Here is a 10,000-nt window from a genome sequence, read left to right as displayed (position 1 = left end):
CACACGCATACACGCACACGCATACACGCACACGCACACGCATATACGCACACGCATACACGCACACGCATACACGCACACGCATACACGCACACGCACGCACACGCATATACGCACACGCATACACGCACACGCATACACGCACACGCATACACGCACACGCATACACGCACACGCATACACGCACACGCATACACGCACACACACACACACACACACACACACACACACACACACACACACACACACACACACACACACAAACACACACACAAAGGTTAATGTATTTATACCTTGGTGCATTAGCGTGAAAACGCCCCATATTGCTTTTAGTGGAAACACCTACTGATCCCCTTCCCATAAGTAGCTAATTCGACTATAGACGGGATTTTTGTTAAATTAAAAACTAATATATACGTCTTTTGATAGTTTGTGTAATCTCTGTTGCTCCATTTCCTTTCTCGGGCCACCCAGGGTTGTATACACGTTAATGGATTTTGCCGGCCAGAGCAAACAAAGACACAGGGCACTCAGAGATATTGGCAATCGTACACAAAGTTATAGTTACACATATGTGCAGGGCCAGATATCCAGCTGGATGCACAGTACAAGCTTTATATTACTACCCACACAGTCTGAAAATATTAAGTATAAAATCAGCCACAGCCACAGCCATTTAGGGCTACATTTGTAATTTCGGAATCAGTAGATGACCATGACTCTTCCGTTGTTCAGACATCTTCAGTCACAAATCTTCCCACGGCTTCCGCAGAGGTAAGGCATCTTACAGCTCCACGCGTATAACACCCCTTATACCACGCCCGTGCAACCTCCCCAAAACCCGAACAATTTCTACCCCAGTCACACAATTTTGAGTGCCATGCGGTGAGGTACACGCCGTGCAACCTGTCAGATCCCGGCCTTTTAAACCTGTCGCCATGTTAGAAGGGTTTGTCTTAGCGAGCAGCCGAGCACACCGACGTCGCGCACCACAAGGTTCCGCGAATGTCAGCTTCCCGAGGCACCTGCGAGAAAATCACGCCCCCGCCGTTGCAGCTGAGTGCGGCGTGTGCAGCACTTACACCACAGCGCTGAGTCATCCGCGGTCTTCCTCTCATCTGGCTCCGCGATGGCTGCAGTTTAGAGAGAGAGAGAGAGAGAGAGAGAGAGAGAGAGAGAGAGAGAGAGAGAGAGAGAGAGAGAGAGAGAAAGAGGAGGAAAGAGAGAAGAGAGTGAGGAGGGGGGGGGAGGGGGGAAAGAGAGGGGGAAGGAGGGGGGAGAGAGGAGGAGAGAGAGAGGAAAAGAGAGAAAGGAAGAAGGGAAGGAGAGGGAGAGAAAAGGGAGAGGAGAGGGGGGGGGAGGGAGGGAGAGAGAGGGAGAGGAGAGGGGGAAAAGGGGGGAGGGGGGGAGGGGGGGAAGGGGGGGAAAGGGGAGAGAAGAAGGGAGAAAGAGAGAGAGGGAGAAAGAATGAGAGAGAGAGAGAGAGGAGAGGAGAAAAGGATTGAGGAAGGAGAGAGAAGAGAGAGGAAAAGAGAGAGAGAGAGAGGGGGTTTAGAAAAAAAGGGCCAGGGCCCAGAGGAAAGTACACATTTGGCTTGTAAAGTTTGCAAAACATACAACGTTACGGGGAAAAGTAAATCCAGAAAAAAATAATTTACCTTTCATGAAAAGAGACAAGGACACCGATACATCATACAAACTTTCATGAAGAAAAATGAGCCGAGGCTAACGAAGGCAAACAATCCTCGCCAGGGAAAAAAATGATTAATTCGTATGAGGAAGCGATGCGACAGCCGGGTCTCAGGTCGAGTGCGGGTGAGTGTTTGCCTTTTGATTAGAACCAAAGGACCAATAAACAAGAAAGTCGTGTGAGTCTGCGAGTCTGATATTGACAAGAGGTTCTGGCATTCATGTCGACGGCCGAAGTATGCTGTTCCTGCTCGGCATTTTGCAAGCCGGACGCGACATGTTCATCGGAGTTGTAGTCCTCGGCACCGGCAAGCTGCATTTGCTGGCTGAAAAATGGTATCAGTAAATTTGTAAGAATGATTTTATCGGCTAGTGGAAGGGATACAGCATTGCAGTTGAAACCGATGCGACTGAGGTTCGGCGTAACGAGGTCAGAAATATAATACCGAACACAGTTTGATCAAATGTCCATGCATATCGATTCATTTCTGTGGCTATGGCATTAAACCGGGGGGGTGGGGTGGGGGAGGGGCAGATATTTGTTAGCCCCTTTGAACATCGAATGTCGATGTGGGCTTAACATGAGGGAGTCTATGTAGGTTGTTGACACTGGCAGTGATGCACCAGACTTGTCTAAACTTAATTTATTAATGTCTGAACATATAAACAAGGAAGTGTGGACGAGTTACAGAGCTGCATTTGACGTGCTGCATATACGATATACTGTGCCACAGTGCTCTTGTGCAGGCAAATATTTTAGTTAAGTGAAGAGAGAAAGATAGTATGAATAATGCACTTGCTGAAATAACGCAGTACAAATAATGATATATCAAGAACAAGCAGGTAATTGGTAACAGGTAACCTATATATATGTATATATATATATTTATATATAAACACATATGAATATTGTTAATTAATTTAGTTATCAATTTAGCGTATGTTTATTTATATACGTGTGCATATATGTGCCGATAATTGAAAAAAAAAATCGAAGGATGTAAAGCAGTGTTGTCCAAACTGGGGTCCGCGTACCCCCAGGGGTACGCAACATAGATCAAAGGGGTACGTGAAAAGACGATGCACACACACACACACACACACACACACACACACACACACACACACACACACACACACACACACACACACACACACACACACAGAGCAGAAACTTCCCATTTTCTATGAAAGCAAAGGGAGGGGGATGGACGGGTACCCAGTAATTGTTCGTGTACTGTACGTGTACGAGAGCATTGCTGACAGCTGAGGAACCAATCACTGTTGCTCAGTTTTGTCTTAGGCGTCAGAGTTTGCGTGTGCATTTTATTTCTAAATCATTCTTTATATTTCAGTATTATAATTTTAATTTTAATGACCAGCACTCCTATTATGCAATCTTTTCATATTTAATATGTTATTTGCATTATCCTAAATGTAACTGAGTTTAATCAGCCATAGGGAGTACGTAACAGTAGGAGAAGGCAATAAAGGGTACAATAGACAAAAATGTTTGGACAGCACTGATGTAAAGGATCCTCGCCATCTAACTTGTTCTAACGTCAGAAAAAAGGGTCAATAAAAATTATGCTTAACAATACCATAACTCTTTCACGTCGACGTGCTTCTGTAAACCACGAGCTAGAAAGGATACACTTTTTGTCTTTTTTATGCTTGTCTGCTAAGTAGACACCGGTGTTTAATGAATGAATTTTACTGATCTGTAGACATGAATTCTTTGTTGATAGCTTCGTCAACCGCACGCACGCACACTCACACTTTTACTTACATACACACTCACTCACACACGCAGACACACACACACACACACACACACACACACACACACACACACACACACACACACACACACACACACACACACACACACACGCACACACACACGCACACGCACGCACGCACACGCACGCACACGCACGCACGCACACGCACGCACGCACGCACACGCACGCACGCACGCACACACATACATATACACACACATACACACACACACACACACACACACACACACACACACACACACACACACACACACACACACACACATATATAAATACATATATATGTATATGTATATGTATATGTATATACGTGTATATATATGTATGTATATCTATATATATGTATGTATATATATATGTGTAAAATGTATATGTATGTATGTATATATATGTATGTGTGTATAGAGAGAGAGAGAGAGAGAGAGAGAGGAGGGGGGGGGGGGATCCCTGTATTTTTTTGCGGGCACTTACCAGTTTAACATAAAGTCATTGAGCGGCATCTGCAAATTTAATTCTTCTAGAAATAGGAATTGTGAAGGTAACGGCAAAACGGCTTGTCTTGCGCAATGCTTTACTCTTCTGGACACCCTCTTTAAGCGTATATGATGAGAGTGTTTTTTGCGGTGGGTATTGTGTTTTTATGTTAAAGGTGTAGAGCTACTAAGAGTACTGTGCTATTGTATGCTGCTTCTATACCGGTCCACTCCGATGGGTAACTGGAATCAGTACAAACAAGTTGTTATATTACCTAAGGGCTGTGCACAACAAGTGTTATTTTACCGCGAAAAAGTAATACGGTATTTGATAGTTCTTTACCAAAAAAATATTGGGAATGATACTACAGTGTCTCTTCCCTTCTTATGTACTGAAGATAGGTTGATAAACAGGATGTTATGATTAAGTTCAGTGATAAAAACAAATATTCCCCAATGATATTAATATGTGGGGTGAGTACGCCTACCTGTTCAATTTGTTAACGAGCACAGCTTTATAACATCGCTAGCAATCCTGTTGCATACGAGTACTATCCACACAGCGGAGGCTAAATGGATTTATTTTTGATGTCTGTAAACATTGTTTGATGACTACTAGCTTGGCTAGTGATAAGCATATGGGATCATTTGTCGTCTCCGTTAATCATGCCGCGAAGTAAATGCCCTGAAGCTGTTGATTTTGATATGAAACTCTTTATTAGAGCTTGTAGTTTGATGATGGTAGTTCGATATTTCTGATACGAAATTGTACAAATTTGTGGTAGTGAAACTAATGGTATAAATTGGAGCGATAGTTCTAGAGGTCTTATAGGTAATGCAGGCATATAAAAATTGTTATAGGAGCCAAGCCATTGTTAATGATAACATTAATGGAAACAGAAGTAGGAGTATTGAAAAGCAATAAGATATCAGTATTGGTACCAATCTGAAAGTCTTTATTGTTATTTCGTGTCTAAAGCTACTATCTATATCAATGACTAAGTTGATTGAATTATTGATATCAAGAGATAGCCTTCGAAATAACTAACGTGTTCAGTTTTTACATGTTAGCATCTGTTCGTTGCTTATTGATGAGTCAGCTATTATTACCTTTCATAATGGAAGGAGATTAAGTCCTTGCCAAACACACATTTTTATGGCAAATTCTTACCGGCAATACTTTATAATGAACGTAATCGCCAATTAATTGAGAGCGCACAGAATTAACCTCGTAAATTCAGCAACTATGAATTCTGTTCGCCCTGGACGGGTCGACACACATTTAACATCAGAATTCGCGCCGCATTTCCCACGAGCAGACACCCTCCCCTATTAACACATGCCATCCAACTTGCGAACGCGTTACTATTTGCATATTAATCTTACGGTTTGCATCCAGAGAGTAAGGATCTACCTGAGTTTGTGTTTACGGTGTCATTTCATGCACGGAATAATTGTATGAGTTGTCTTAACTGAATTATTTTTGTAGGGAGGAGAGAGAGAGAGAGAGAGAGAGAGAGAGAGAGAGAGAGAGAGAGAGAGAGAGAGAGAGAGAGAGAGAGAGGAGAGAGAGGAGAGAGAGAGAGAGAGAGAGAGAGAGAGAGAGAGAGAGAGAGAGAGAGAGAGAGAGAGAGAGAGAGAAGGAGAGAGAGAGAGAGAGAGAGAGAGAGAGAGAGAGAGAGAGAGAGAGAGAGAAAGAGAGAGAGAGAGAGAGAGAGGGGGGAGGTAGAGAGAGGGAGAGGGGGAGGTAGAGAGAGGGAGAGGGGAAGGTAGAGAGAGGGAGAGGAGGAGGTAGAGAGAGGGAGAGGGGGAGGTAGAGGTAGAGGAGAAGGAGAGGGAGAGAGAGAGTGATTACAATCGAAACCGGTCAGATACATCTCTTGTATTGTGAAGATATTAATTCTCATTCATACTTTTTCTACATATATATATGTGTGTGTGTGTGTGTGTGTGTGTGTGTGTGTGTGTGTGTGTGCGTGTGTGTGTGTGTCAACATGAATCCGATATATATATATATATATATATATATATATAGAGAGAGAGAGAGAGAGAGAGAGAGAGAGGGAGAGAGAGAGAGAGAGAGAGAGAGAGAGAGAGAGAGAGAGAGAGAGAGAGAGAGAGAGAGAGAGAGAGAGAGGGAGAGAGAGAGAGAGAGAGCAAGAGCGATCGAGCGAGAGTGGTTGAGAGGTACAGGGGAGTATATAAATGCCTATCTGTGTATCATACACTCGTCTTTAATGGATGTGCCAGTATTTGTCATCATCACCATTATCATCATCGTCATCCTCATTATCATTATTGTTTTTGTCAATATTGTCATCATTATTATTGTTATCATTATTTTTATTATTATTATTGTTGTTGTATTATTTTGCGCATTTATCATAATTATCATCACCATCATCATTATCATCGTCAACGTTATCATTATTACCACAACCATTATCCTTATCAATATCATTTTAAAATTATAATAATTTTTGTTGTCATTATTATTATTATTATTATTATTCTGTTATCATTATTATCATCATTATTTTTATTGTTGTTGTTCAAGTCGTTGTTATTGTTTTTTCACATTTATCATTCAGTATATGTTAATATCTCATCGTGCTTATTCTTATTTTAAGAATTGAAAGCTGGACTAAAATGAATCTTTTTCGTTTCAAAATAGAATGGTTTAAAGTGACCAGCGATTTTTAAAAGTATTAATCTGTGCGTTATCCACTGCTTGTATTTCTAGATTAATTCAGAATTCAATTGTCGAATACTAATTGCGCGGTACATGAAACCAATTTTAATAATTAAACAATAAAACTGCGTAATGAGTCAAAGTCTAGAAGCTATTTAAATGTAATGAGAATCCGATGCCTCATTTTATGTTGGGTTAGCTAAGTTTTTAATAACGTTCTTGTGGGCCGATTATCTTTCTCGAGTAAAATTGTTTTTTATTATCTTAGTAACTTTTTAGTGATACAAATCAGATATAAAAAGTTATGGTATTTTTCTAGGCGAAACAAGAGTTCTTACATATAACGTAACTTTTTCGTTGTTGTTGCTCGGGTTCCAATATTACAGAGTGATATTTCAGAAAAAAACAAAAACAAATTATTTATATGCTGCTGTGTGAGAAGAGGTACATTCCGATACTTTATAAGTTACCACCAATGTTAATATTTCTGCTTTCGTCCGTGTTTGCATACTGAAAGGTAGGTTTATGTACGAAGTATAACATGCAGTAGGTTTTCAATATAGATTAAAAGTTCATCTCGGTCGATGATTCTTGATTCCTATTTGGAAACCGTTATTTTTAAATGTAGTTGTTACATTTCATTCTTTTTGTTATGTATTGAATGGTTCTTTAGTGCTGTTATATATAAAAACAGAATCGGATGGCAAGTACTATAACTGAAATACGAGATATAGCATAACTTTTTGTGTTTATTATCAGATATACTCAAAACCGCTATATATTATGCCTGATGATGATTTGGATTGCCACTAATTGCACACGCAGTATTAGCCAGCGAATTGCATCGTTAGCTGAATTGCACCATTATCCATTCCTCGGCTTCCTCCTCGCCGTCCTCCTCTAATACATAATGCACGTAGGTCCCTTCTTGACGATATTCCCCGCCTGTTCGCCCGGAACGAGAGAGGCTGGTCGGTCTCCGCTCGCCTTGCCCGCCGCCCCAGCCTTTTGCATTCGCTCACTTCTTCGTCAGTAGACACGGAGCTGGATTCTGCGGTTTTAGCTTTTTTTTTCGAATAAGATATTAGGGGAAACTTTTGGGAGGGAGAGAAAATTCTAGTTTTTTGTTGTTTTACTTTGGGTTGTGTGTTTCTCGAGAGATCGGTACCGGTATCGACGTTCGTGGAAACTTTATACCCAGGAGGACAACAATGCTCTAAGAATCCCACATAATTTAATTGTGATTCTTTTATGTGTGATTTTCAGCTTGTGTATGTTCTGTGTATTGTTTGTATTGTCAGTATTACGTTAGCAATATCTTAGAAAAATCAGTTAACTGAATAAATATACAGATAAAACATAGCGAAAACATAGCTAAGTTAACAATAGATATCAAGAAAACTTTGTGATATAAATTTTTCTAAGCATTTTGAATTATTTTCTTTGATTGTTATTTTTTGTTCGTTGTGTAAGGTCACCGGACAGCCGAATAGGCCTACAACTCATACCACTTTTTTTCACTTCCCGACTTCGTTCTCAAACCCCATTGTTTCTAGGTCTCACATTCATGGAAACAATGGGGACAGTATATTTCAAATAAGAAGAAAAAAAAAAAAAATATTTGAGAGAAAACACGTACTTCATTTTTCTAGCTTAAATCACATTTGGTAAATGCGTATTCGGTTAGTTATTGTATTCAATGTAATGTGTTTATATGAGGTAAATTTTACGAGGCTCGACAGGGAAAGTGCTACTAACGGCATGGCAAAATGAAACATGCAAATTATTTTTCAATTCGTATGGAAATCGGTGTAATCACATGAAACTTTATCGAACTCGTAGAGGAAATTATCCTCATCATACCTTTAAAAAATAAAATCGATTTCACCGCCACAAAGGAAAACGTGATATACCACAGAGGTGAAGGTGGTTGCAAATGCAGCAGTAGCAGCCGTGACAGCATGACGTTGCTTGCAATTCTGAAACCGCCACCCAACAACCTCAGGATAGCCAGTTCGCCTTTTACCTTCGTCGAGCGATCTCACAGCACGTGGGGGACACATCGCTGACTTCTCTTCGCACTTTTGCACGAGGATTACGGCACTCTCTCTCGCCTGGTGACATCCCATCACATCAGCGGAGAATGCGAAAGATCGGAAATTCTCCGAAACGCCAAGAAAAAGTGACGAAGGAGGAGGAGGAAGAGGAAGAGAAGGGGAACAAGAAAAATATATAAAGAAGAGAAAGAAGGAGAAGAAGGAAGAGGAGGAGAAGAAGAAGAAGAAGTATTTCTACTGATTGTATTTATTATTTCTCATATCTCTCACCCACTCTCTCTCTCTCTCTCTCTCTCTCTCTCTCTCTCTCTCTCTCTCTCTCTCTCTCTCTCTCTCTCTCTCTCTCTCTCTTTCACCCTACCTCTCACTCCTTTACCTCCTCCATCGTTACTATCTCCCTCTCATTCTCACTCCTCCCTCTCCCACTCCCTCTCCCTCATACTCTCCTTTCTCTCTCCCTTCCCACTTTATCTATTTGTTTATCTTTCTCTCTTTGTTTCTGCATTACCCCTACTTCCTCTGCGGGAGATTTTAGATAAGGCTTATATTGTAGCGAAGACTCAGTGCCGAACTTTCTGTTATTAATATTGTAAGTTGTTGGTGATATAAAGTTCAAGGGAAAATACTGCAAGAGGAAAATTAGATTGTGAAGAAATTCTACGAAGTTTATTTATTATTATTATTATTTTTTTTTTTACGATGACAGTTAAAAAAAGGTATATTGTAATTCCGTTTTGAGAGCATACCGATTTCGTCATGATTGCCTCAGTGCTTGTGGTAGTTTTCCGATTGGCATTCTTGAGTAGAGGAAAGGATGAATGTCAGTTGTTACGGTTTGACTTCCATCTCTTGTCTCTCGCAGATAAGTGTGATAGAAGGAAATGTTCTCTCTGTCTGTCTGCATGTCCATGTATGTATGTATGTATGCATCTATCAACCTACGTAAGTATGTATGTATGTATGCATCTGTCAACCTACCTATGTATGTATGTATGCATGTAGACAGGTATGTATTCTTGTATGCATCTGTGTATCTGTCTATCCATATGTCTGTATGTATACATACACATACATATATACCCATATATGTTGTATGTATATATATATATTTATATTTTATGTGTATGTATATGTATGTATATGTATGTATATAAGTATAAATGAAAAAAGAAATAAACGAAATAGAGCTGACATGGCATTATCGACCAGGTTGTGGCGCCGCGCTGTCTACCTGGTGATCCTGTTAGCTAAGTGCGCGCCCGCCCCACGGTCTTCTACATTGCA

General features: G+C 40.6%; 1 protein-coding gene across 2 annotated transcripts in view; it reads left to right on the top strand.

Moving 5' to 3' along the window:
* LOC125030327 (tripartite motif-containing protein 3-like) overlaps positions 1–10,000 on the top strand; it is a 342,478-nt gene that overhangs the window by 1,016 nt on the left and 331,462 nt on the right. The gene's annotated exons all lie outside the window — the stretch shown is intronic.

Source organism: Penaeus chinensis, chromosome 11 (genome assembly GCF_019202785.1).
Source record: "Penaeus chinensis breed Huanghai No. 1 chromosome 11, ASM1920278v2, whole genome shotgun sequence".
Taxonomy (NCBI): domain Eukaryota; kingdom Metazoa; phylum Arthropoda; class Malacostraca; order Decapoda; family Penaeidae; genus Penaeus; species Penaeus chinensis.
Note: the sequence above shows the minus strand (reverse complement) of the source record. Positions and strands in the feature narration are given on the sequence as shown.